Source organism: Myxine glutinosa, chromosome 1, assembly GCF_964187855.1.
Source record: "Myxine glutinosa chromosome 1, kmMyxGlut1.1, whole genome shotgun sequence".
Taxonomy (NCBI): domain Eukaryota; kingdom Metazoa; phylum Chordata; class Myxini; order Myxiniformes; family Myxinidae; genus Myxine; species Myxine glutinosa.
This window is the reverse complement of record NC_136261.1, coordinates 202,937,864-202,965,258: the sequence shown is the minus strand read 5'-3', so window position 1 is coordinate 202,965,258 and position 27,395 is coordinate 202,937,864.

Here is a 27,395-nt window from a genome sequence, read left to right as displayed (position 1 = left end):
GAGGACGAGGTGGAAGTGACTGAGCTGTCACAGTCATCAGCATCTCAGTCACAGATACCCCCCCAACACATCGTGTCGTTTCTAGCCGAAACGTACAGACAGCGTAACATAGTCATTAAAGACCATTTTGACGATTTGGCTGCATTCATCCACACTGCAAAATCCATAATTAAAACGCCTGAACAATTCGACCTGAATAAGTCACAATACCACAGGTTAAGAAAATTCATCACACGTGCAGGTGTAGAGTGTTCCCAGCCACAGGCTGATTTCATCAATACAGGATGAAAACTATAAAACTCGCAACCTTAAATATTAACGGTGGTGGTGCTAGACACCTCCGCCAGGTCCAAGTAAAAAACATATTTCAACGGAAAAAGGTGGATGTGATCTTACTTCAAGAAACTCACATCACACCAAATGTGGAACATAACTGGCATCAACTTTTTAAGAGCCAATGCTATTTCAGCAATTTATCAGCTTCATCTGCTGGAATCGGCTTCTTGCTGAAGCCAGGCCTCGTGTGTGAGTCATGCCATTTTCAGGAGGTAATAAATGGTCGGCTTAGCTCTCTCAAACTAGTAAGCCATAACTTCCATTACACTATTTTTAATGTGTATGCGCCAAGTGATAGCGTAGAGCGTAAGTCCTTCTTCACCGCAATGATAAATCACTTAAGATCAGTTGATTTTGATCATTGTGTGTGTGTCGGAGGTGATTTCAATTGCACCTTCGACCCATCGGTTGACAGAAATTCTGCCGAACCCCATCCTGAGTCCCATGTACACTTATCCAATTTTTTTAGCACAATGGGCCTCGTTGATGTTTGGCGGTTGCACCACCCAAGCACATCCCAGTACACCTGGTGTCGATGCGCCAATAGTCGAGTATCCTTGGCAAGGCTTGACAGATGGTACATCAACGTACCCTTTAAAAATACTGCGGTTTCTTCAAATATTTTTCCTTCCGTGTTTTCAGACCATCATATGGTAACCCTAAACCTTTCCTTTCCTCAACCCGCAAGTAGGAGCGCTTATTGGAAGTTTAATGTTAGACTTCTAGAAGATGGTATGTTTAAGGAAGCCTTTCGTGTTTTCTGGGCAAGTCTAGTAGCAAAGAAATCTTCCTTTTCTTCATCCAGCATATGGTGGGATAACATGAAATCTCAAATTCGGGTTTTTTGTCAATGTTTCCAATCACACAGCACAAACGACAAGCACATTACAATGGCCCGGTTGGAATTGGATATTCTACATTTGGAGAATAAATTGGCTCATGAAAACAATGACGCCAATTACCGGTTATTGCTTGTAAAGAAAGCTCTTTTAAGGGAGTTAGTTCAAGAGAAAGCAGCCGGAACATTAATTAGACTTAGAATACAGAATGTAAAGTTATCAGACACCCCAAACAAGTCTTTCTTTCATTTAGAATCCTTAAGCAAGCCATCACGGCTAATCTCTTCTGTTTTGGACTCAAGAGGCAACGTTGTTGTCAACGAAGATGATGTTAGAATAAACATTATTGAATTCTTTACAAAACTTTTTGAGGAGCAGACTGTTTGTAATGATACAATGATGGATTTAACCTCTCACCTCCCCTCCCTAACTGAGGCTCAACGGTTGGAGCTTGACCTACCAATCACCCTCCTTGAGCTAACCTGTGCTCTTGCTGCCATGGATTCAGGGAAAGCTCCGGGTATTGACGGTCTACCTCCCGAATTCTTTCTGACATTTTGGGACCTTTTAGGCCCTGAGTTGCTGAATGTTTTGGACACTTCTATACAGACTGGTATAATGCCGCTGAGTCTAAGAAGAGCCGTAGTGTGCTTGCTCCCGAAAACTGAAGATCCCCGACTTTTGGTGAACTGGCGACCGATCTCCCTGCTGTGCACGGACTACAAGCTTTTTTCAAAAGTACTAGCTAATCGACTAAAAAAGGTTATTGGTGATCTAGTACTGCCAGAACAGAGTTACTGTGTTCCTGGAAGATCCATCCATGATAATATTTCTTTAATCAGAGATCTCATTGATGGTAACCGTGTTAAAGAAGACTTTGGAATGATGTCGCTTGATCTTGAAAAGGCATTTGACAGTATCGACCATAAGTTTATGCATCATGTGTTACAGGCATGCGGCCTCGGAGCAAACTTTCGTTCCTACATTTCCTTGCTATACACGGATGTATTTAGTTTAATTAAGATTAATAATGTGCTGGCTCCCCCCATCAAGGTTCGGAGAGGGGTCCGGCAAGGGTGCCCAGTCTCTGGTTTATTGTTTGCTCTTTCTTTAGAGCCTCTTCTCAATCTACTGAGAAAGAAGATTTCTGGAATAGCACTCACTCCCATGAGTGCACCGCTAACCCTATGTGCTTATGCGGATGACGTCTGCATCTTTGTAAAAGATAAGGATGATATCGATATCGTTGTTGAGTGCCTGTCAAAGTTTCACGCTGCCTCCTCTTTAAAAATCAATTGGAACAAGAGCAAGACGTTATGGATACCCTCCCTTTATCGCAACCTTCTTCAGCCTGTACCACAGCCGCCCCCATCCCTCCCCGCAGGGTTGCTGTGGGGAAGTGAGGGAATTAAGTACTTGGGCATATTCCTTGGTTCCCCACAGTATGCTCAAAGAAATTGGGACGGGGTAATTGAGCAAGTGGGAGAAAGATTGAACCGATGGAAAAGGGTTTTACCTCATTTGTCCTTCAAGGGCCGTGTGCTAGTGATCAACAACTTAGTTGCCACAATGTTGTGGCATAGGTTCATCTGCCTGCAACCGCCGGAGGCCCTACTCAAAGCACTCCAGGGCAAACTGGTGGACTTCTTCTGGGGAGGCTACCACTGGCTACGACCCGATGTGATATGTCGCCCCTCGGCTGAGGGTGGCCACAACCTCGTCGACATCAAAGCCCGCCTAATGGCCTTCCGGCTGCGGTCCATTCAACGTCTCCTCTACATGGAACATCTGCCAGGCCGGCTCCCTGCACGCCTTGTACTGCAGCGAGCGGGTAGGCTCGGGTACGGGTTTGAACTCTTTCAAATGAACCTCCAGCATGTCGACATATCGGTTCTCCCTGCTTTTTACCAAAGCCTCTTAAATGCCTGGCAGAGCCTTTCTGTGAGTCGTCAGGCGGACACATATGTAACGAAAATGCTGGCACACGAGCCTTTGTTCTATAACCCTCTCTTTCCCGACATTCCAAAGAGTCGAGATTTTTGCCAACACTTTATAGCAGCTGGTATTGTGAAGGTGCGGTATCTCCGACATGACTCAGGGTATGGTTGGAAATCCGTAAGTGAAATCGCCGACCTGACAGGGATTTGGTCCCATAGGATGATTGCAAAAATTTTGAGGAAAATGATTCAGTTGGGACGGCAACTTGGCCTAACTTGGACTCGAGGTACAGAAGAAGATCTAAATGAGCCGACAGTGCCTAAATTAATTGTTGAACCCATTCAAAACGATTTGCCCCCTGTTAGCGATGGGTCAAAGCTTTTCCAGACAATGGACAGCAAGGGCATCTACAAGATGTGCCTCAAGCTGTTAAATGGGAACCCTTCGTTAAATGGAGTTACCCGATGGAAAGGATTGTTACCCGGAGGACCCCCCTCCGAACCTATCTGGGAAGCCATGTACAGTGAGCCCACATCCAAAAGAACAGGTGATCTCCAGTGGCGTTTGGCCCACTGGATTGTTCCCTCTAACACGTTTATTAGACATTTTTCTCCTGTATCTGTTTGTTGTCCCTTCTGTACAGTCAATGAGGACTTGTTTCACGCATTCATAGACTGTATCCGATTATTTCCTTTGTTTCATTGGTTGAATTACATTGCACATGAAATGCATGTTACTTTTTCTTTGAGAAGTTTCGTCTTTGGTTTTGCCCCTAAACAGAATCCTGCATCTAAACTGTTTAGTTTCCTAATAGCAACTGCGAAGCTTGCTGTTTATTTAACAAGAAAAGACAAACTATCTGGCAAACCGATAGAGCACTGCAATATCATGTTGTGTTTGAATGCATTAATCTCAGCAAGATTGAAACTGGAATTTACCCTGTCCAACGAGTCCGGAAATTTTCATAACTTTGTTGATACTTGGTGTGTTGGTGGGTTTTGTGAGGTTAAAGAAAATGAATTTAGAATACTGTTGTGAAATACTGATTGTTTTTATTTGATGATCATTGGGTGCTTCTTCTTTCTCTTTTTTTTTTCTTTTTGTTGGCATTATTGATTTTATTGCAAAACGTGTATATTTGTTACTTTTATATTTTTGTAATAAAAGGACTAAAAAGTCTCTCTCTCTCTCTCTCTCTCTCTCTCTCCTCTCTCCTCTCTCCTCTCTCCTCTCTCCTCTCTCCTCTCTCCTCTCTCCTCTCTCCTCTCTCCTCTCTCCTCTCTCCTCTCTCCTCTCTCCTCTCTCCTCTCTCCTCTCTCCTCTCTCCTCTCTCCTCTCTCCTCTCTCCTCTCTCCTCTCTCCTCTCTCTCTCTCTCGTGTTTGGGCGATGGCAAGACAGGCAAGATGGTGGCTGTGCATGTGTGGTGAGGTACGAGCTGCTCTGCTGTTCTACTCTTTTGTCCCTTTCCACGTCGTATCTCACCTTTTCCTCCCCCCTGCTCGTTTATCTTTACATCCTTACTCTGCATTTGTGCCCCAACCCCTCCCCTTTGATCAGACCCAACACTTCGGGGCTTCGGCCTCCCCCATCCCCCTCTGCCTCCCTTTTCCCTCCTCGATTCCCTTTTCTTATCTCGTTTGTATTTATATTCACTGCGTGTCCTTTGTTTCCTTTTCTGAAAGAGAGCCCGCGGCTGTTTGTGGATAACTTTTGCATTAATCGGCGGCCCATCCCGTCCTCCGGCTGATCGCTTTTTCTCCACCAGCTGTGTTTGTTTTCGCCTTTGAAAATCTGTCTCGGCTCGTAATTAATTAATCACTGTTCGAGAGCGATATTCACTCTCCCGTCCTCGTCCCCCCCCGTCCTCGTCCCCGTCCCCCCCCCCCCCCGGCCTCGTCCCCGTCCCCCGTCTCCCGTCCCTCGTCCCCTGTCCCACCCCCACCCTCGTCCCCTGTCCCACCCTCGTCCCCTGTCCCACCCTCGTCCCCTGTCCCACCCCCACCCTCGTCCCCTGTCCCACCCCCACCCTCGTCCCTTGTAAATTATGACTTCGTTTTCACGTTACGCGGCATATGAAGCGTTAACTCGTAGACATGGCGTTGTTTGTGTCCCACCGAACGAGGTCAGCGTCGAAGACCTCGTTATTGCTGTGGGCAACATAATCGGTATTGATAAAGTTCGCGCGGCCTCACGAATGAACAAACGTGTCGTTATTTTCGTATCCGAGGCTGAATTGGTTCACGAGATTGTATGTACAGGATTATCGACAGATGACGGACATTTCGTACTCGTGTCCCCTCTCGACACTCCAGCCGTTAAGGTCATCATCTCGAACTGTCCTCCATTCCTGAAGAACGAGAGACTGGTCTCCGAACTATCTCGTTATGGTACTGTGGTTTCGCATGTCACGATGTTACCTTTACGTTGCCAGGACGACCGGGCTAAACATGTGATGTCTTTCAGGAGACAAGCTTATCTTGTACTTCCTCCTTCTAACGTCGAAAGAACGCTGAACATTGTTTTGAAATTCAAAATTGATAATCATGATTACCAATTATACGTAACCACTGACACCTTGAAATGTATTGAATGTGGTAAATTCGGACACCTGAAACGCTCTTGCCCAAAAACGGCTTCGTCGAACGATGGGACAAACCACGTAAACAACAAGGATTCTTCTTCTTCATCTTTTGCTTCGGCTGTGAAGGGAACATCTTCCATGTCCGGCAATAACGCTCAGCCTTCCCATCCCGATGATCCAAACAGCACAACGAACGTCGGGGATGGTTTCACCATTGTGCCGTCAAGGAAGAGAAAGACCCTTCCCGACGGTCATTTAACTCAGAAAAAGGCAGCATTTAACAATAAGCAACCTGTCGGTAACACCCTCCCCCCAGTCGTGACCGATGCCACTCTACAAGGCTTACCTGGGACAAACCCTGTACCTACAGCCAACAAGTTCGGCCCCCTTTCATGTGAGGACATAGACGTTCCACATGCAGGGACTGGTTTACCTGTTAACAAATCAAATGGAATCGTCTCACCTGTTACGGACTCGGCTATTGGAAAGTCCTCTGATGATTTTGCTGAGACCACTGGTGATGAACCTGCTGAGACCACTGGTGATGAACCTGTCGAGACCATGGATGATGAACCTGCTGAGACCATTGGTGATGAACCTGCCGAGACCACTGGTGATGAACCTGCCGAGACCACTGGTGATGAACCTGCTGAGACCATTGGTGATGAACCTGCCGAGGCCACTGGTGATGAACTTGCTGTCACTTTGGAAAATGTTAATCCTGAGCATGATGATGCTGAATTCCCGCCAGCAGAAAATAGCGAAACTGTCCCAGTTACTGCTCTCACTTCATCACCGGGTGAAGCTGGAATCGCAGGAATCAATATCTTGCAAGAGACTCCTATTCTGCTAGATACCGCCACACCATCGGAGGTTGTTGCAGTCGGGGGAAGCAACATCGCTGCATCTGCTGATGCTGTTTCTGTTTCACAAAATCCACAGATTATTGCTGTTATTCCTCAAAGCAATGTTCCCACGGTGGGAGAGCACACAGATGTTACAACTAGTGCAGGTCCGTGTGCCAATATTGATGACAGCAGCGACATGCAGGATTATACAAGCTTGTGTGATTCGGAAATTAAAACTGACTCCGACGAATCTGACCTGGAGGAAGCAAACAGCCAAGTGGAAGCAATGGAGAAACCTACCAGTCTAGGTCCTACTTCCCCTGAACAAATACGACTTTTCTTGCAAAATACGTACAGGAAACGCAGTATAAACCTAACAGAATACTTTCCCGATTTACCGTCCTTCCTTGAGTGTGCTCAGGCTATTATACGCAGGCCTGACTTATTCAACTTTCCTCAGACACATTGTCACCGTTTAAGAAAATTGATCGCCAAGACGAAAAAGACTCTAAGTTAATTCATGGTGAGTTTCAAGATTGGAACAGTAAATGTCAATGGTGGTGGAAGTTCACTCCGCCAGATCCAGATCAAGCAGCTGATAAACGCAAACGGTCTCGACATAGCTTTGTTGCAGGAGACCCACGCTGTCAGATCTGTTCAGGCCCAGTGGCGGCTCATTATGGATAAGGAGTGTTTCTTTAGTAACAGCTCCTCGTCTAAGGCAGGAATCATGTTTGTCTTAGGGAAACATTTCCAACCATCCTTGCTTCAATTTGCGAATATCATTGATGGCCATCTTGCCTCTGTGACCTTCTATCTCAATCAGGTCAAGTTTACAATCCTTAATGTGTATGCTCCAAGCAAAAATGGTGAGCGGATCTCCTTCTTTGCTGAACTGAGAAAGTTCCTCCAAACACTGGATCTGCAGACTTGTCTAATTATTGGTGGCGATTTTAACTGTACTGTTAATGCCTCATGCGACCGAAACGGGCCGGAACCTCAACCATGTACCGCAAAACTCTTTGCAAATATCATCGCAAAATATAATCTCCATGATGTCTGGCGCTTGCAACACCCTTCCGAACAATCCTACACATGGTGTCGTTGTTCCAACAACCACATCTCACTTGCAAGGCTTGATCGCATTTATGTAAATTCTCACCTGTTACATGGAGTTTGCAAATCTGACATCGTGCCTTCCGGTTTCTCCGATCACTTCCTAGCTCGAGCATTCGTTCAACTCTCGAAACCGTGTCCAGGGAGTTCTCACTGGAAGTTCAACAATAGTTTAATAGAAGACTTCAACTTTATTCAGGCTTTTGAATCTTTCTGGACAGATCTCTTGGAACGGAAGCTAAGCTGTTCTGTTAACCCACTGGTGTGGTGGGATCTAGTAAAAACCCAAATCAAAGGCTTCTGCCAACAATACCAGAGCTTCTCAAAAAGGGCTGATTATGAAGCAAGGAAATTATTGCAATCAGAGATTTTACATCTTCAGAGGGTCACAGGACAAAATAATAATGTGCAAAGAGCCTTAACCGAAAAACAGTCTTTATTGAAAGAAATAACTGAGAGGAATGCACGTGGTGCCCTAGTTCGGATGAGGGTGCAGCACCTTAACGAGACAGACATACCAACTAAGTATTTTTTTTCCTTAGAGAAACGCCTCCCGAACAAACAGCTCTCTCAACTGCGTTTGGCAGACTCATCCATCACTTTCAACCAATCAGTTATTAAACTTTTCACAAAGGAATATTTCTCGAAAATATACTCGATGGAGCAAATAAATCCCGTCAGTGTCGCCTCTATCTCCGTAGGGCTGCCAGTGTTGTGTGAGGGTGGACGTTCCTACCTGGAGGGGCCCATTACCTTGGACGAACTTGGCGGCGCTCTGCACAGCCTTGCTGTTGGGAAAGCGCCTGGATTGGACGGACTCACAACTGAATTTTATAAGAAATTCTGGCATCTACTGGGTCCCGAACTCCTCAACACCTTGAACGCAAGCTGCCAGCTTGGAGAGCTCCCTCAGAGTTGCCGACGGGCTATTCTCACCCTCATTCCAAAGAAAGGAGACTTGCTCTATATTAAAAACTGGCGCCCAATCTCTTTGCTATGCACAGACTATAAAGTATTCTCAAAAGCCCTGGCATTGCGACTTACTCCTCATCTCTCCTCATTGTTGAAAGAAGACCAATGTTATTGTGTACCCAAGCGCTCCATCTATGACAACATCTCCCTCGTAAGAGACATGATTGAACTGTGCAAAGAAAACCCCACAGATTTGGGACTCCTTCTCCTTGATCAGGAGAAGGCCTTTGACCGCGTCGATCATCGGTACCTCTTCAAAGTGCTTGAACGGTTTGGACTTGGTCCGACCTTCATTTCTTACATTAAGATACTGTATAACAATATCTCTAGTGTGCTTAAGATAAACAATGGACTTGTTACACCCTTGCCTGTCAACAGGGGAATTCGACAAGGTTGCCCCCTCTCTGGCTTGCTCTATGCTCTCTCCATCGAACCCTTACTGGGTTATTTGCGTGCTAGACTAACCGGGGTTGGGTTTTCTCATCTTGAACGGCCCATTAAGGTGCTGGCATATGCTGATGATGTGTGTGTTTTTGTGCGGAACCTCAATGACATTAACGTTGTCCGTTATTGTCTATCCGTGTTTGAAAAGGCTTCTTCAGCCAAAGTGAATTGGGAGAAAACAAGCGCCATTTGGCTTGGTCCGTCATGTCACTCGGCACCCAAACTTCCTGGTCCCCTTGCATGGGCCACTGATGGCGTGAAATACCTTGGAGTGTTCTTGGGTAATGACGCCACAGTAGCAAAGAATTGGGCTGGTCTGTTGGATCTTGTTGAAGGGAAACTGCAAAAATGGAGAAATCTGATAACACAACTGTCTTATCGTGGAAGGGTCTTGGTGATCAACAGTTTGGTGGCCTCTACCCTATGGCACAGGTTCTTTGTGCTGCACCCTCCGGTAGTGTTGCTTCAACAGCTCCAGAAGTGCTTTGTGTCTTTCTTCTGGGATGGAAAGCACTGGTTGCGACCCGAGGTCCTCAGCTTGCCACTGACCGATGGAGGCCAAGGCCTGGTTGACATAAAGAGCCGGTTAATGGCCTTTCGACTTTCGGTTGCTCTACGCATGCTGTACATGCACCCCTCTCCACCTTGGGTCGACGTCGCTCGTCGCCTTTTGCAGCAGGCGGGGAGACTAGGCTATGACCACGCTATATTCTTGATGGATCTCTCGCATCTTGATATGTCTCCCCTCTCCAGGTTTTATCAAAGTGTACTAAACGCATGGCGAACTCTAACGACAACAAGAGCTACGCATTCGTACACAAAGCAAATGTTCTTGATGGAACCTTTGTTTTACAATTCAATTTTCCATGATATGCCTGCTGATAGGTGTCTCGTTCAATGCTTTGTCGCGAAGAACATAAAATCGGTCGCCGATCTTTTAAGCCCAAGTGGCAGTTGGATTGGAGCTGATGCATTGGCAAGCCTGGTTGGCGTGCGATCCTCCAGAGTTGTGGCACGTATGCTACGCTGTGTGCTTCATACCTATGTACAGCTTGCACCTAACTGGGAGCAAGTCCAAGCAGACAACGAACAAGGTGCCTCTCCTGCTACCTTTCCTGAACTTATTTGCAAGTTTTCTCTTGCCAACTCTCCTCCGTGTACCCCCTTTAGCATAGGATTCAATGGGTTTCCTAAACAAAAAGACCTCTATTTGGGTTGCGTAAGTTTCCTTTTGCAAGGGCAAATGACACAGCGGAGGGTTCGATGGAGAGACCTCTTACCTTGTTCCCCCCCATATTTTCCTAATTGGAAAGGATTCTATCATCCTCCTGTGCCGCCACGACATGGTGACCTCCAATGGAGACTTGCACACTGGATCCTCCCCTCTAACCACTTGCTGCACCGCTTCTCAAGTCTCCTAGCAGATGAATGTCCCTTTTGTAAAAGGCCTGAAAACCTCTTTCATATTTATGTTGAATGTCAACGGTTGGCTCCTTTATTTATCTTTCTTAAGAATTGTTTTGGCAGGATTGGCTTGGTTTTCAACACTTGTGTTTTCATTTATGGCTTAGACATCTCACACAAGAATATGAATGATGTGTTAGGTAATTTCCTGCTTGCACAGGCAAAAATGGCAGTGTATAAATCAAGAAAAAGAAAAGTTGATGATCTCGGAGCTAATGAGGAAAATGCCTTATTCTTGTTTAAAAATCTTGTGACGAGCCGTGTAAAGTTAGACTTTGCCTTTTTCTCCATAACAGGAAGGCTGCCACAGTTTGAGACCAAATGGTGCGTGAAAGAAGTCATTTGTAAAATCCTGGAGAAACGTTTATTGTTTTGTGAAATGTTCTGTGCATAATTTTACTGTATTTTACTGTATTAATATTTTTTGTTTGTTTCTCTGCTTGAAATGACAATGTGACCCCTATTTGGGGGTTTTCTTTTTCTATTTTTATAATAAAAAGATACAAAAGTCTCTCTCTCTCTCTGTCTCTGTCTCTCTCTCTCTCGCCCCCTGCTGGTCGTTGGTGAGTCATGCGTGGGTGTGGCAATCATGGCTGCTGTGTGTGAGGAGCTGTGAGTACTGTGTTGTGTTGTTGCCTTTCCCATCCCCCTTTTCACTCCCTCTGTGTCCTTGTACGTGTTTGTGAAGTTTTCCCCGTGTTTTTCCTTCTTTGTTGAGACAAGAGAGAGAAAGAGAGCGCGCATGGTGAGTTTGGTGCGAGTCCTAAAGAACCTTGTGTTCTTCGGGCCTGTGCTCTGCTTGCCGTGTTCTTCATTATCGTCGTTTATCGGCTCCCTTATTCTATTTCTTTTCATTTTACCTTCGCCTGCAGGCTTTGCTTGCGATAGGTTCTATTTTGTTTTGTTTTTTCAAATATTTCCTTAGTTTTGGTTCATTTATCACTATGGCAAGCGGTCGTTTGCAGAATAGTATTTATGAGTCGCTGACTCGAAAGAATGGAGTCATCGTGAGTCCGCCCAACGGAGTTCGGGTCGAGGACATTGTGTTGGGCTTGGGAGAGCTCGTTGGGATCGAGAACGTTTTAGCGGCTTCGAAGATGAACCAACGAGTTGTGGTTTTTCTTTCAGAGGAGCGCTACGTAGCCCAGGCGGTCGAAACGGGTTTGTCGGTACCGCCGGACATTTTTGTTAATGTGAGTCCGATGGACACGCCGGCGGTGAAAGTGATTTTGTCGAATATTCCGCCGTGCGTGAAAAGCGGAGATATTGTGTCCGTTTTAAAACAGTTTGGGACCGTGGTGTCACGAGTCTCCATGATTCCTCTTCGTTTGCGATCCGATTCAACGGTTCGTCACATAATGTCGTTCCGACGGCATTGCTACATCGTGCTAAAGAACAACGCCCAGTCGCTCAATGCGTCGGCAACGCTGGTTGCTGATAAGCGAAACTACACGATGTACATCGCAACGGAGACGATGACGTGTTTCACCTGCGGGGAGCACGGACATTTGAAAGGTGCTTGTCCGACGTCCATGTCCGGTGGCACATCGACACGGACGGAGCCAAACGCTGCCTCAAGTGGCACATCGACACGGACCGAGCCAAACGCTGCCTCATGTGGCACATCCAGGACGCTGGATCAGCCTTCACTTCCGAGGCTTGAAACTGAGGAACCCCCGACGGAAGACGGGGTTTTCATCACTGTGACCTCCAAGAAGAGGCAAAAACGTGGCGGGGTTGGTGAGGACGTGCAATCGAGCCGTCCGAAAAAAATGGCGTCGGCAAAGGAGCTTAACGTTCCTGTTTCAGAAACGGATTCGTCCACGGCTGGTTTTGCTTTGCAAAACAGATTGTGTTTTAGGCGAAGAAGAAGAAGAAGAAGACGTTTCCGCACCTGATTGTTGCGAGCCGCGCACAACGGCCCCAGAACCGATCGTAAACACCTCCATGACTACTGGCAAGGTGACCTCTAATGAGGTGCCTGATGCACCCCCACTCCCTGTTGAGTGTGAAATGTCGGAAACCATGGAGGCGGAAAATGTAACGACCTCTTCTCCGGTAGAGTGCGGAGCCTCCGTTGCAGAAACCTCAGTTTCTCACCTGTTAGCCTTTCGTGTAGAGTGGATAATTAATTTTTTTATAATAACAAAACAGCATTTCGGGTTCACTAAATCTAACTACTTTTTTAACGTTTCCATTTTCAGCACACACACAGCACAAGCACAAGCCAAGCACAATCGTCTTTAGCGTCCCTCAAAAGGACCTTGCCATGTGTTCCATTTTTTGTCACGCGCGTCGGTGGGCACCCTGTTTTTGCACCCACGGGCACACGTGGGCACGCGTCGAGTGTCTTTTGTGACACCCCCGGGGCCTGTCGCCCCCATTAGGACTCCCCCCAGGAGTGATTTCAGGCCCTTTCCTGGGCCCACACACACACATTTCATACTATGTTGTCAATGTCGTGTCTTCTGGATTTTAAAACTCCCATTACGGAAACACCGGTCCTGCCTCTGGAAAAGGGCGAATTTTCCGCTGTGGAAACACTCACATCAGAGTGTGTTAATGTTAATAGAAACTACTCTGATGATGACTCAGACGGTGCCTCGTCGCTTGCCTCCGGTGCTAGTATTGAAGCCTGGAATGATCCAGGTTTGGTTCAAGGTTCCGAGGGAGGTGCTGAAGTGTCACCCACCAAGATCTTAAAGTTTCTTCAAGACACGTTTCGAAAGAAACAAATCAAAATCAATAATTTTTTCCCAGATTTGTCTGCTTTCATAACTTCCTCCAAACATCTCCTCCTCAAGGCAGAACAGCTTGGTGTGACAGAGTCACAAGTGTTTCGCCTTAGGAAATGTGTGCTCAAAGCCAGGAAGGAGTTGCAGGCACAGTCTGACTTCTTCCCCACTTAATTATTCATCTTTAAATTTACAAGATGACCTTTTCTATTGTAACCTTAAATATTAATGGGGGGTGCTCCCCCCTGCGTAAGGCCCAGGTAAAGTCGCTTGTCCAGCATAAACGCTTTGATATTGTTCTTTTGCAAGAGACGAGGTGTAGCCCTTCTTGCGTTAGTGAATGGAACAGAATGATGAAAGGACAGTGGTTCTTTAGCAGCTTGGCCTGCTCTCGTGCTGGAGTTGCTGTCTATTTGCATCATTCTTTCTGTGCACAGGGTGTCGCTTTTAAAGAAATTATTAAAGGGCATTTAGTCTCAGTGAATTTCTTTTTTAATGGTTATAAGCACACGATCCTAAATGTATATTCACCAAGTAATAGCACAGAAAGATTTAATTTTTTTACACAGTTGGATTTTACTCTCACGCACCTTGACTTTGATGGTATTGTTTGTCTGAGTGGGGATTTCAACTGCACAATGGACCCCACTCTTGATCGCAATGGAGCAGAGCCCCATCCAGCAAGCTTGGTGCCTCTAAGGGGAGCATTGTCCAAGTTTTCCTTTGTGGATGTGTGGAGGCTCCAGAATCCATCCGCACGTCAATATACATGGTGCCGCTGTGCAAATGGCCGGCTGTCTCTTGCGAGGCTGGACAGAATATATGTCAACAGTGACTCCTTAAATGTTGTGGGCCACGCTGTTGTAGCCCCGAGCGGTTTTTCGGACCACCATATGGCCATTCTTCATGTCCTTTCTCCGGCCCGGAATCGCAGTGCTGCTTACTGGACTTTCAACGTCAGCCTCTTGCAAAATGAAGCGTTTCTTGATGCTTTCCGGGCCTTTTGGGAAGTTATAAAGTTGCGAAAGCCTTCCTTCTCTTGCCTTGGGCAATGGTGGGATAACGCAAAGGCCCAGATTAGGTCATTTTGCCAACAATATAACTCCTTTTGTACGAAGAATGAAACAGCGATGCAAACTCTCATCGCCAAAGAGATCTTGTGTCTGCAATCAAACCTTCCGGCCCAGAGCGCTGAAAGGACTTGTTCTTTAATTGTGAAGAAGAAAGCCCTCCTTGCTAAGCTCTGCGCAAAGCAGGCTCGAGGGGCTCTAATACGATTACGAATGGAGAACCTGCGTTTCATTGATACCTCTTCGAAATTCTTCTTCGGTTTGGAACTGCGAGCGAAGAGAAACCAGCAAATAACTTCACTGTGCACGCAAGGAGGTCGAACGACTCAGGACCAAAACGAGATCAGAAATTTGGCCAAAGAATATTTTTCAGATTTGTATTGTGCTAGGAACACAAAGAAGAATGTGATTCTTTCAATGACTGCTTCTCTGCCAACCCTGTCTGAGTCTGCACGGCAGCAACTGGACGAAGAAGTTACCCTAGGGGAACTCTTTGCCGCTTTGCAAACTTTGCCCACCGGCAAGGCTTTGGGGCTGGATGGAATCCCTGCGGAGCTCTATAAGGCCTTCTGGGACAAACTGGGACCCGAACTGCTCGGCCTCTTAATTGAGGGCCTGCATTCAGGCTTATTACCACTCAGTTGCCGTAGGGCTGTACTTGCCCTTATACCCAAGAAGGGAGACCTACAACAACTTCGGAATTGGCGTCCAATTTCCCTCCTCTGCACTGACTATAAAATTATTTCAAAAACTCTCGCAAACCGCCTCAAGCCTGTCATCGGGGATATTGTACACCCCGATCAATCATATTGTATCCCAAAAAGAACAATACATGATTGTATTTTTATTGTGCGTGACGCGATTGATATTTGTACCGCGGAACAAAGAAATGTTGGTCTAGTGTTTTTAGATCAAGAAAAGGCTTTTGATGCCGTCGATCATTTTTATCTCTTTGCTGTTTTACGGGGGTTTGGTTTTGGTGAAACTTTCATCGGTCACATCAAATTATTGTATAATAATATTTTTAGCCTGCTTAAGGTGAATAATATTTTAAGTCAGCCTTTTTCTGTGACTCGGGGTATTCGCCAAGGGTGCCCTTTGTCCGGCCTTCTTTATTCCCTCTCCGTTGAGCCTCTTCTGAATCGGTTGCGCACACGGCTTCGTGGTTTCTGTCCTCTACCATTGGCCAACCCGGTAAAGACCGTCGCTTATGCGGATGACCTATGCGCGTTTGTTAATTCGGATGAAGATATTTGTGCCCTGGTCGAGTCCACCAATGAGTTTACCTTGGCTAGCTCCGTAAAGGTCAACTGGCAGAAGTCCAAAGCTCTTTACTTAGGTCCCCAGAATGGTATCCCCCCTCCGACCCTGCCAATGCAGCTTGAGTGGGCACATGATGGGATATGCTACCTCGGGGTCTTTCTCGGCACTCAGGATTTATTTTCTAAAAACTGGGAATCGCTGATTACCAAGACTGAGCAGCGGCTGCAAAAATGGAGGGGACTATTGAGACAGCTTTCCTATCGGGGTCGTACTCTGGTCATCAATAATCTTGCGGCATCGATGCTGTGGCATAGGTTTATGGCACTACAGGCCCCAGGTTCTATTCTTAAAAAGCTCCAAAGTATTTTTATCAATTTCTTTTGGGATGGGAAGCACTGGCTCCGGCCCGGCGTAATAAGTCTGCCCATTGCTGAAGGTGGACAGGGATTGATAGACGTAACAAGTAAAGTGATGGCTTTTCGCCTCCTTGCATTACGAAGGCTGCTGTATTCCGATGTACCATGGAAAGCCTTTGCTCACTGCTTGCTCAGGCAAGCAGGGAGACTTGGCTTCGGTGACGAAATCTTTCTTCTTGACGCAGCGAGGGTGGACATAACATCGATCCCCTTGTTTTACAGAAGTATGCTGGAAGCATGGCGGACAGTCGCGTTTTGCCGCGACACCAGTGCCTATACTCTCCAAATGTTTTTAAATGAACCAATTTTCTTTAATCCCTTTTTAAAAGGGGTCTGTAGTGACCGTTCCTTTGTGCAAAAGTTCATTGATGTCAACTTTACCAGGGTCAAGCACCTTAGGAATCCCTTTACATATAGATGGAAGCCAGCTGCTAATGTTGCCGTGGCAACTGGTGTGAGATCCATCAGAGTTATTGGAAGGATTTTCTCTGTGATTTCACGAGCTTTTAAACTAACCAGGCTAAAGTGGGATCCAGAGATTGAGGCTGCCCTCCCTCTGTCCCAATGTCCTTTTCCTCGTCTTTTAATTTCATTTCGGGGTTTTATCTCCTTTAACTCGATGGAGAAATCCTCGGTGTATAGTCTAAGTGTTAACACTCTCATTCCTGACAGACCTGCAGAGCCACGAGCTCATTGGAAAGCGTTGCTTCAAGCTGGCCATTCCGCAACAATCAAATAGCACGTGATGTATAAGGAGCCAATCGTCAAGCGCTCTGGGGATTTACAATGGCGGCTGGCGCACTACATCTTGCCTTGCAATGTTCTGTCCCATCGCATATGATCTGAAAATTCAGAATTGTGCCCCTTCTGCGATGCCCCTGAAACCATTTTTCATGCCTTCATTGAGTGTTCGAGACTGTCCTCCCTTTTTAATATTTTATTACATGTGACTCAGGGGCTCGGTTTGATTTTCACACATTGTGTTTTTATATATGGTTTTAATATTTCTCATTTAAGTAAAAATGAATGTTTTTTAGGGAACTTCTTGTGCTCTGAAGCAAAGCTTGCCATTTATCTTTCAAGAAAACGGAAATTGCAGAACATTGATATTTTAGCTGATGACCTTTTAAGGATTTTTAAAGCGTCGGTTACATCTCGTGTCCATTTTGAGTTTGAAACCCATGATTTTGCTGTCTTTGAAAAACGATGGTGTGCCAAACAATCTTTATGTAGCTTGGTCAATGGTGTTCTAGTAATTAATTTATAATCTGGAATCTTTGCTTCTATGTTACCCCATCCACCATGCTCTTCCTCTGCATGTGTTGCATGTATTTTTCTTTGAAGTAAGCCATAACCCTTTTGTTTGGAAATAATTGTCTGGAATCACATTGAATGATACCTTTCAATAAAGAGGAACAAAAATCAAAAATCTCTCTCTCTCTCCCTCTCTCTCCCTCTCTCTCCCTCTCTCTCTCTCTCTCTCTCTCTCCCTCTCTCTCTCTCTCTCTCGCGCCCCCTGCTGGCCGTTTGTGGTGGGTGTGGCGTCATGGCGGCTGTGAGCAACTGCTCTGTGGTGTAGTGAGTTCTTTGTGAGTTTTTCTCCTCTCCTGCCCTCCCCTGCCCCCCCCCTCCCTCTCCTTTTCCATCCGTTGTGCTTCGGCATCGTGTTTCCATCCGTTCTGTACCCTTGTCTTCAAGAGAGAGAGGATTGAGAGCGAGCCCATTTTGGGTGCGGCCTACTGGCTTTGACGACGCTTTGTAAGCCTTTTTTGCGCTTATAATGCACGTTTATTATTTACTTTAGTTTGATTATTTAGGTTTGACACCTTCTTGTCCGGTTCGGACAAGGGGGGGGGGGGGGGATTTCGCCGGTATGGCGAATACACGCTCTCGTTGCGAGGCGTTCGAGAAATTGACACGTAAGCATGCATTCGCATGTGTTCCGCCCGAAGGAGCTCCTACTGAGGACATTATCCTTGCCGTGGGATCCATCATAGGAGACGGTAATGTTCGTGCGGCGTCACGAATGAACCAAAAATTTGTTGTCTTCGTGTCAGAAGAAAAACTCGTCCATGACGTCGTTAGTACCGGTCTAACCATAAAAGGGGGCCATTACATTACGGTATCCCCTATGGATACGCCGGCGACCAAGATAACAATATCCAACGTCCCACCATTTGTGCCAGGCGAGAAACTCCTATCTGTTCTGTCTCGTTATGGAAAAATTGTTTCCCGAATCTCAATGATCCCGCTCGGGTGTCGCAGTGATCGTGTTAAACACGTGATGAGCTTTAGGAGGCAGGTGTACATGATCCTCCCGGATCGCGGAGCCGATACAGGTTTAAATATATCCTTTAAAGTATCGTTGGATGATCGAGAATACCACATGTATGCTTCCTCAGCCTCCTTAACTTGCTTTAATTGTGGAGAATTCGGACACGTTAAAAGATTCTGTCCTAGGGCCGCTTGTCCGAAGTGTGGTGAACCGGGACATAACGAAAGGGCTTGCAAAAAGGCCAATCCCTCCACCGCGCCTTGTGACACCCCGACCATGCTCGCTGACACCCGGACCGTATCTCCTGTTACCCCTACCGTACCTTCCGTCACCCGGACCGTATCTCCTGTCACCCCTACCGTACCTTCCGTCACCCGGACCGTACCCTCTGACACCCCGACCGCACCTTCGGACGCCCGGACCGTACCTTCTGACACCCTGACCGTACCTTCTGACACCCCGACCGTACCTTCCGTCACCCGGACCGTACCCTCTGACACCCCGACCGCACCTTCGGACGCCCGGACCGTACCTTCTGACACCCTGACCGTACCTTCTGACACCCCGACCGTACCTTCTGACACCCCGACCGTACCTTCTGACACCCCGACCGTACCTTCTGACACCCCGACTGAGTCGTCTGTCACACCGGTGCTTTTCGATTCCAATGTGACGACACCCACCGATGCGACTGACACAACTAGCATTGCCCCCTTTCCCGAACCCATGAACGAAGAATCCACAGTGTTTTCTAAAAAGCGAAGAGCACCAGCGCCAAGCAGTTTCGCTGGTGCTGCAAAGAAGGCGGTCATGGGCGGCACCATTTCCGGCGCACACGTGTCCGAGTGCCCCTCTGACATTCCCTCACTAACTGAGAACATGGATACCGTTGCCAATGACACCAGTGAGTCTCATTATGTAAATGAGCCAAAAAATAAAATTTGTACCTCTCACCTGGAAGTTTCCGAGTGCGAAACCTCCAGTGAAAGTATTACCATTTCCGAGCTGGGAAATGGTTTTCCGCCTGCCCCCCCTTTAAATACCGAGCAGACTAAGGATTCAATAAACGCTCCCACTGTACAAACGGGGCCAGCAAATCTGAGTTTGCCGGGATCTCAAACCCAAGCTCCGACCCCAGAAACAAATATCCACCAAAGTGTTAACGAGTGCCCTCGGGAACACCTTGAGAAACTTGTGAAGGTGCCCCCAGACAAGACCGCGGGGGCAGCGGGTAATACCCCAGATCCCGACGACATGTTATCTGACGTGTCTGAGTCCGAAGATGACATTGAGGCAACCGCGCTGTCACAAACAATGACAGGTCACTCGCAGGTATCCCCTCAACTCGTTCTTACCTTCCTTAACGAAACGTATCGTCACCGCAACATTGTCATTAAAGACAATTTCCCTGACTTGGCTGCATTCATGTGCACCGCAAAGTCAATAATCAAAGCGCGTGAGGATTTTGACCTGACGAAATCTCAACTCCACAGGTTAAGAAAGTTTGTTACCCGAGCAGGTGCAGAGTGTTCCCAAGCACAGGGCGATTTCATTACCACGGAATGAAAAACATTTCCTTTGCGACCTTAAACATGAATGGTGGGGGTGCAAGCCACCTCCGTCAGGCCCAAGTCAAAAACTTGTTTGACCGTAAAAAGGCAAATGTTCTTTTACTACAAGAGACCCACATCACACCTAACGTGGAACATGACTGGTGCCAAACTTTCAAAGGGCAATGCTATTTTAGCAATCTGTCAGCCTCATCTGCTGGGGTTGGGTTTTTTCTAAAGCCAGGCCTAGCTTTCGAGTCTTGTCATTTTCAGGAAGTCATAAAAGGCCGGCTTATTTCCCTCCAGCTTGCACATCAAAACTTCCGCTGTACCATTTTCAATGTGTACGCACCTAGTGAGAGCAGGGACCGAAAGGCCTTCTTCACTTCCATGGTAAACCACCTGAAATCAGTTGATCTCGATCAATGTGTGTGCATTGGTGGTGACTTTAATTGCACCTTTGACCCTCCGAAAGACAGAAACTCGGCAGAACCCCACCCCGAGTCCCATGCGGACCTATCCCGTTTCTTTAAGACGGCCGGTCTACTGGATGTTTGGCGATTGCACCACCCCAACACAGTCCAGTTTACCTGGTGTCGATGTGCCAATGGCCGGGTGTCTTCGGCAAGACTCGACCGCTGGTACATAAATGTACCCTTTAAGAACGTCGCGGCCTCGTCAGGTTGTTTTCCGTCATTGTTTTCAGACCACCATATGGTAACCTTAGATCTTTCTTTTCCTCGACCCACATGCAGAAATAGTTACTGGAAGTTTAACGTTAAACTTTTAGAGGACAGTTTATTTACAGACTCCTTTCGTGATTTCTGGGCTGAAATGAGTACTAAAAAATCTTCTTTCTCCTCAATTAGCCTCTGGTGGGATAACCTAAAGGCCCAAATTCGAGTATTTTGTCAACAATTTAATTCGCACTGTACCAATGTAAAACATATCACGATGGCTTGCTTGGAAGCAGACATCTTAAGGTTAGAGAGCAAGTTGGCCAATGAGAGCAACCCAGTGAACTATCGGTTGCTACTCGAGAAGAAGGCCCAATTAAGGGATTTGATCCATGAAAAAGCAGCGGGCACACTAGTTCGGCTAAGAATACAAAATATAAAGGTTTCAGATACCCCAACTAAGGCTTTCTTTCACCTAGAAACTATAGAGAAACCAGCACGACTCATATCTTCGGTTTTGGACCCAGGGGGGAACATCCTAACAAATCCGAGTGATATAAGATTAAATATAATTGATTTCTTTTCTGAACTTTTCAAGGCCAAAACAGTTTCTCACGAAATGATGAATGTTTTGACCTCTCACCTTCCTTCCGTGGCTGAGGCCCAACGTCTGGAACTGGATGCTCCAATTACCCTTCCAGAGCTATCCGGTGCACTCGCTGAGATGGAGTCGGGAAAAGCCCCTGGCATCGATGGCCTACCGGCCGAATTTCTTTCGGCATTCTGGGACATTTTGGGCCCAGAGCTGCTCAATGTTCTGGATGCATCTCTTTTATCCGGAGAATTACCGCTCAGTTTTAGAAGAGCAGTACTCTGCCTGCTACCCAAGACTGGCGATCTCCGACACCTGTCAAACTGGCGTCCGATCTCGTTGTTGTGCACGGATTACAAACTGTTTTCCAAGGTCCTTGCGAACCGGTTGAAGACAGTTATCGGGGACCTGGTGTCACCTGATCAAAGTTGCGGCATCCCTGGCAGATCCATCTATGACAACATATTCCTAGTCAGAGATTTGTTAACTGGTAAATGTGTTAAAGAGGATTTTGGATTGGTGTTTCTTGACCTGGCAAAAGCCTTTGATAGCATTGATCATGAGTTTTTGTGTCATGTGTTACAAGCTTGCGGGCTTGGCACAAATTTTAGAGCCTACATAGCTTTGTTATATGCAAACATCTCCAGCCTGATCAAAGTTAACAACGAATTTTGCCCACCCATAAAGGTTCAGAGAGGGGTAAGGCAAGGTTGTCCACTTTCAGGTCTATTATTTGCCCTCGCCTTGGAGCCCCTCTTAATCGCCCTCAGAAAGGATATCCCTGGACTTGCCCTTTCTCCAGGACACCCACCTTTGACCCTGTCAGCTTATGCCGACGACCTGTGTGTCATTATAAAAAGAAAATGCGACAGTGACGCCATGGCAAAGTGTTTGTCGGACTTCAACCTTGCCTCATCATTAAGGTGTAATTGGGGGAAAAGCAAGGCTCTGTGGATCCCCTTTCCAAAAAACGACTTATCTATGCCACCGTTATTACCACCACCTCCCCTTCCTGCAGAACTAGTGTGGGCAAACGATGGCATCAAGTATTTGGGCGTCTTCCTCGGACCTCCTCAGTATGCCCAGAACAATTGGGACAGGATCATTGACCAGGTAGACGGGCGTTTGAGCCGATGGAAAAGAGCTCTACCCCACCTGTCCTATAAGGGTCGCGTGCTAGTTGTCAACAACCTCGTCACTACCCTTTTGTGGCACCGGTTCATCTGCCTGCAACCACCGGAGGTTTTGCTCCAAGCTATCCAGAGGAAACTGGTGGATTTTTTTTGGGGAGGCTACCACTGGCTTCGACCCAGCGCCATATGTTGTCCCTTGGCCGAGGGTGGTCATGGCCTAGTCGATGTGAAATGCCGCCTGTTGGCCTTCCGGCTCCGCTCCATCCAACGCTTGCTGTATGCAGAACACCTACCAGGAAAGCCCTTAGCCTGCTCCATTCTTCAACGAGCTGGGAGGCTCGGATACGGACAGGAACTTTTCCTGACCAACCTTCAACACACCGATACATCTCTGCTCCCAGTTTTTTATCAGAGCCTCTTGAATGCCTGGCAGGGCGTTTCGATAAGTCGCCAAACAGACTCGTATGGCACTAACATGTATGCACATGAGCCTTTATTTTTCAACCCACTTTTCCCCGATATCCCGAGGAGTCGCGACTTCTGCCAGCATTTTATAGCGGCCAACATCCTGAAAGTGTGTCATCTCCGACACGACTCTGGACAGGGATGGAAGCCTGCGAACGAGCTGGCGGACCTAACAGGTGTTCGGTCCAGGAGGCAAATCGAGAATATACTAAGAGCGGTGATCCGAAAGGGCCACCAGCTAGGCCTACATTGGACGCAGGACATAGAGGTCGAGCCCACAGTCCCAAAATTAGGGGTCACTTTTACCCCAAACGAGCTGCCCCCCATGAGCGCAGGGTCACCCCCCTTCCATGGCATGAGCAGCAAGAGTATCTATAGGTCTTGTGTGAAACTTCTTCTTGGGGACCCACCTCTAGCTGGGGTTACCCGGTGGAAAGGACTCTTGCCTCCCGGTCCCCCCTCTGAGCCTTTATGGGATACAATGTATGCTGGACTTATTTCTAAAAGAACAGGTGACCTTCAGTGGCGTTTGGCCCACTGGATTGTTCCTTCCAATGCTGTCATCCGTTTTTTTTCCCCCATTTCCGGCTGTTGCCCCTTTTGTCCGGCGAGGGAAGATTTGCTTCATGCTTTCATTAATTGTGAAAGACTTTCTCCTTTGTTTCATTGGTTAAATTTTATTTCCCATAGATTGCAGGTTACCTTTTCCTTGAAAGCTTACATCTTTGGCTTTCCTCCCAAAAAGGGAACCACATCCATTGTATTCGGGTTCCTAACCGCTACTGCTAAACTGGCCGTATACCTGTCGCGGAAGGCGAAGCTGGGCGGCAGACCCATGCAGGAATGCAGTATCATGGTGTTCTTTAGTTCATTGGTGTCAGCAAGGCTCAAGCTTGAATTTGGCTGTGTCCAAACGGCAAACGACCTTGCTAATTTTGTTGCGACTTGGTGTGTTGGAGGGATTTGTGAGGTCCAGGAAAACAAATTGTTAATCTCCGTATAATACAGTGCGGGTGTTTCTTATCGTGTGCTGTTTTTTTCTGGCATTTGCACCTTTCTGTTGCTGGGTTTGCAGTGCACCGTTTGTTTTTTTCCTTTCGGGATTGCTATGATTTTACTGATTGCCCTGATTGATTGCTTTTGGTGGTATTCTTGTTTTATACTTTTATAATAAAAAGAGCTTAAAAGTCAAAGTCTCTCCCTCTCTCTCTCTCTCTCTCTCTCTCTCCCTCTCCCTCTCCCTCTCCCTCTACAAAGAAAGGAAAAATGCGGAAAACTTCACAAACACATACAAGGACACAAAGGGAGTGAAATGGGGATAGGAGAGACACCAACAAAACACAGTACTCACAGCTCCACACACTTAGCCACCATGATGCCACACCCACGCACGACTCACCAACGACCAGCAGGGGGCGCCAGACAGATCGTGCATACATATACAGTATATATATATGTATGTATGTATATATATATATATATATATATATATATATATATATATATATATATATATATATATATATATGTATATATATATAAATGTATTTATATATATATATATATATATATATATATATATATATATATATATATATATATATATATGAGAGAGGGCCAGTCAACAATGACGTTGCAGTTCTCATGGTCGGAGAGCAGCACAACAATCGCGACATCGTCCTGCATCTTCGCAAGAGCACGAAGCGGATTTTGGAGACTCACCGATCCTGTGACCCACGCCCTCCAGTACCGGCGTTGCCGGGCGGGGGAAGGGAGACCCGTACATTCCCAACCCGTACATTCGCCCTCTCGTATTCGATTCGTATTCGAAAGGGGAAAGGGGAAATCCTTCGTATTCGAATTCGTAAACACGAAATATGAATTAAAATTTAATTCATATCGCACAAAATCGACACAAAACACGATCGCATAAAGGTGAAAAAACGCAATCGCTTTTCGCCCTGAATTACGTGCAAACGTGTGACGTGTGACGGGATGGAACATCACATGATCGCTCTGAGCGAATCAGCGAGCTGCTCTGGCACTGGCTGAGATTAGCGGGTACTTCGCTGAAATGCGCTGAGGTAAATATGGATCTCGTCAAATATGGTCTCGGCCATGTTCGTCCCAGGCTCAATGGCCATGTCTATGCCAAATATCAAGCACGTGAGCCTCTCCGTTTCGGAGTCTATCGGTAACATTACACACACACACACACACACACACACACACACACACACACACACACACACAAACGTGAAATTATAAGCGTGAAAGGTTGTCTGTTTGTTTGTTTGTTTGTTTGTTTGTTTGTTCTGAAACAGCGTCGCCATTTCTCAACTGATCTTCACCAAATATGGCATTGGGGTCCATATGCACCACAGCATCACTGATGAACCAAAAAATTCCACCGGCCCCCACCCCACCTCCCCCCCTCCCCCCCCCCTCCCCCGAGACCAAATTTGCCATTTCTCAACGGATCTTCACCAAATTTGGCACGGGGGTCCCTATGCACCACAGAATCACTGATGAACCAAAAAATTCCACCGCCCCCCACCGTCCCTTCACCACTACTCTCAGAGTGAAACAACAAGAAATTGTCATTGACAACCAGTGGGTGATGCCCTTCAACCCTCTCCTTTCACGCATCTTCAAATCACACATCAATGTTGAGGCATGCTACTCAGTCAAGTCTATCAAGTATGTCTTGAAGTACGTCAACAAAGGTACTGATCAGGCAGTCTTTGGTCTGCAGAGAGAGGAAACCAAAAATGATGAGGTATCAGCATATCAGATGGGTCGTTACATCAGCAGTAATGAGGCTGTGTGGCATATTCTAAACTTTCCCATTCATGAACGCCACCCCAGTGTTATGCATCTTGAGATCCATTTGGAAAATGGGGAAAGAGTTTACTTCACAGAAGGAACCGCACTGCAGCGAGCCCAGTAGCCACCTCGGACCAAACTAACTGCATTCTTTGATTTGTGCAAACAGGATTCATTTGCTAGAAGTCTTCTCTACTGTGAAGTGCCCAGATATTACACCTGGCAAGAAGGGAAAAAGGCATTTCAGCCAAGAAAGCAAGGTGCAACAATCCCTGGACACCCTCACATCAGATCCAGTCAAGTGTTAGGTCGTGTCTACACTGTTCATCCCAGCAACTCTGAGTGCTTTTATCTCAGACTCCTCCTGCACAACATTCATGGTCCAACCTCATTCCAGGATCTCAAGACAGTTGCTGGATATGTCTGTGCAACATACCGTGAAGCTTGCCTGAGAAGAGGTCTCTTGGAAGATGATGCACACTGGAACAGTACCTTGGAAGAGGCTGCAGTCTCGCATTCTCCAAGCAAGATGAGGAGCCTCTTTGCTGTCATTATCTGTGCCTGTTCACCATCCAATCCTAAGCAACTTTGGCATAATCACAAGGACAGCATGACAGAAGACATACTGTATCAAGCACAACAAGAGTCAAAAAACCCAAACCTGCAGTTCACCTCTGCCATGTACAACCAAGCACTGGTACTCATTGAAAATACTGTACAGTCCATGGCTGGCAAGGATCTTCAACAGTGTGGACTGCCTGCTCCTGTATGAACTGAACCTGCAACTCTCAGTCGAGAGATGCTTCAGGCAACCACCTATGACATTCAACAGCTGCAACAGTATGTCCACCAATATGAACCACTCTTGGTTCCAGATCAAAAAGAAGCTCATACAAGGATCAAACAATAATTGTTGACATCTGACTCGGGTGGAATTGTTTTCCGTGATGCCCCTGGTGGAACAGGCAAAACGTTTTTGATCAACTTAATTTTGGCACAAGTTCGTTCACTACAGCAGATTGCTATGGCAGTGGCCTCATCTGGAATTGCTGCAACTTTACTCGCAGGTGGCAGGACTGCTCATTCTGCCTTTAAGCTGCCACTCAACCTGGCCCACAATGAGAGTCCTGTGTGCAATATTGGCAAAGGATCTGGACAGGCACAGGTTCTAAAGCAGGCCAAGCTGATAGTATGGGATGAGTGCACAATGTCTCACAGACTTGCATTCGAGGCTCTCGATCGCACCTTACAGGATCTCAGAGGTAACGCTAAAATCATGGGTGGAGTCACACTCTTGCTCTCTGGAGATTTCAGGCAAACTCTACCAGTCATTCCAAAGGGTACACCTGCTGATGAGTTGAGAGCATGCCTCAAAGAATCCTATATTTGGAGACGAGTGGAAAAACTCCATCTTTCTACCAGCATGAGAGTTGCACTTAATAGAGATGTCTCAGCAGGCCAGTTTCCAAAGGTTTGGCTTCAACTGGGCAATGGTCAGCTACCAGTAGACACTGAGACTGGAGATGTCACAATACCCCCAAATTGTGGAACAATCATCAACACATCTGAAGAAATGATATTATTATCCTAGCCTCTCACAGAATTATAAAACCCATGAGTGGCTTTGTGAACGTGCCATCCTTGCTCCTAAAAATGACATTGTGCAGGATATTAATGCCACCATCATTCAACAGCTACCAGACCAATCCACATGGTACAAGTCAGTTGACACTGTAGTTGATCTTGATGATGCTGTCAACTATCCAACAGAGTTTCTAAACTCTCTTCAGCTCACTGGCATTCCACCTCACAATCTGCAACTGAAAGTGGGAGCCCCCATTATGTTGCTACGAA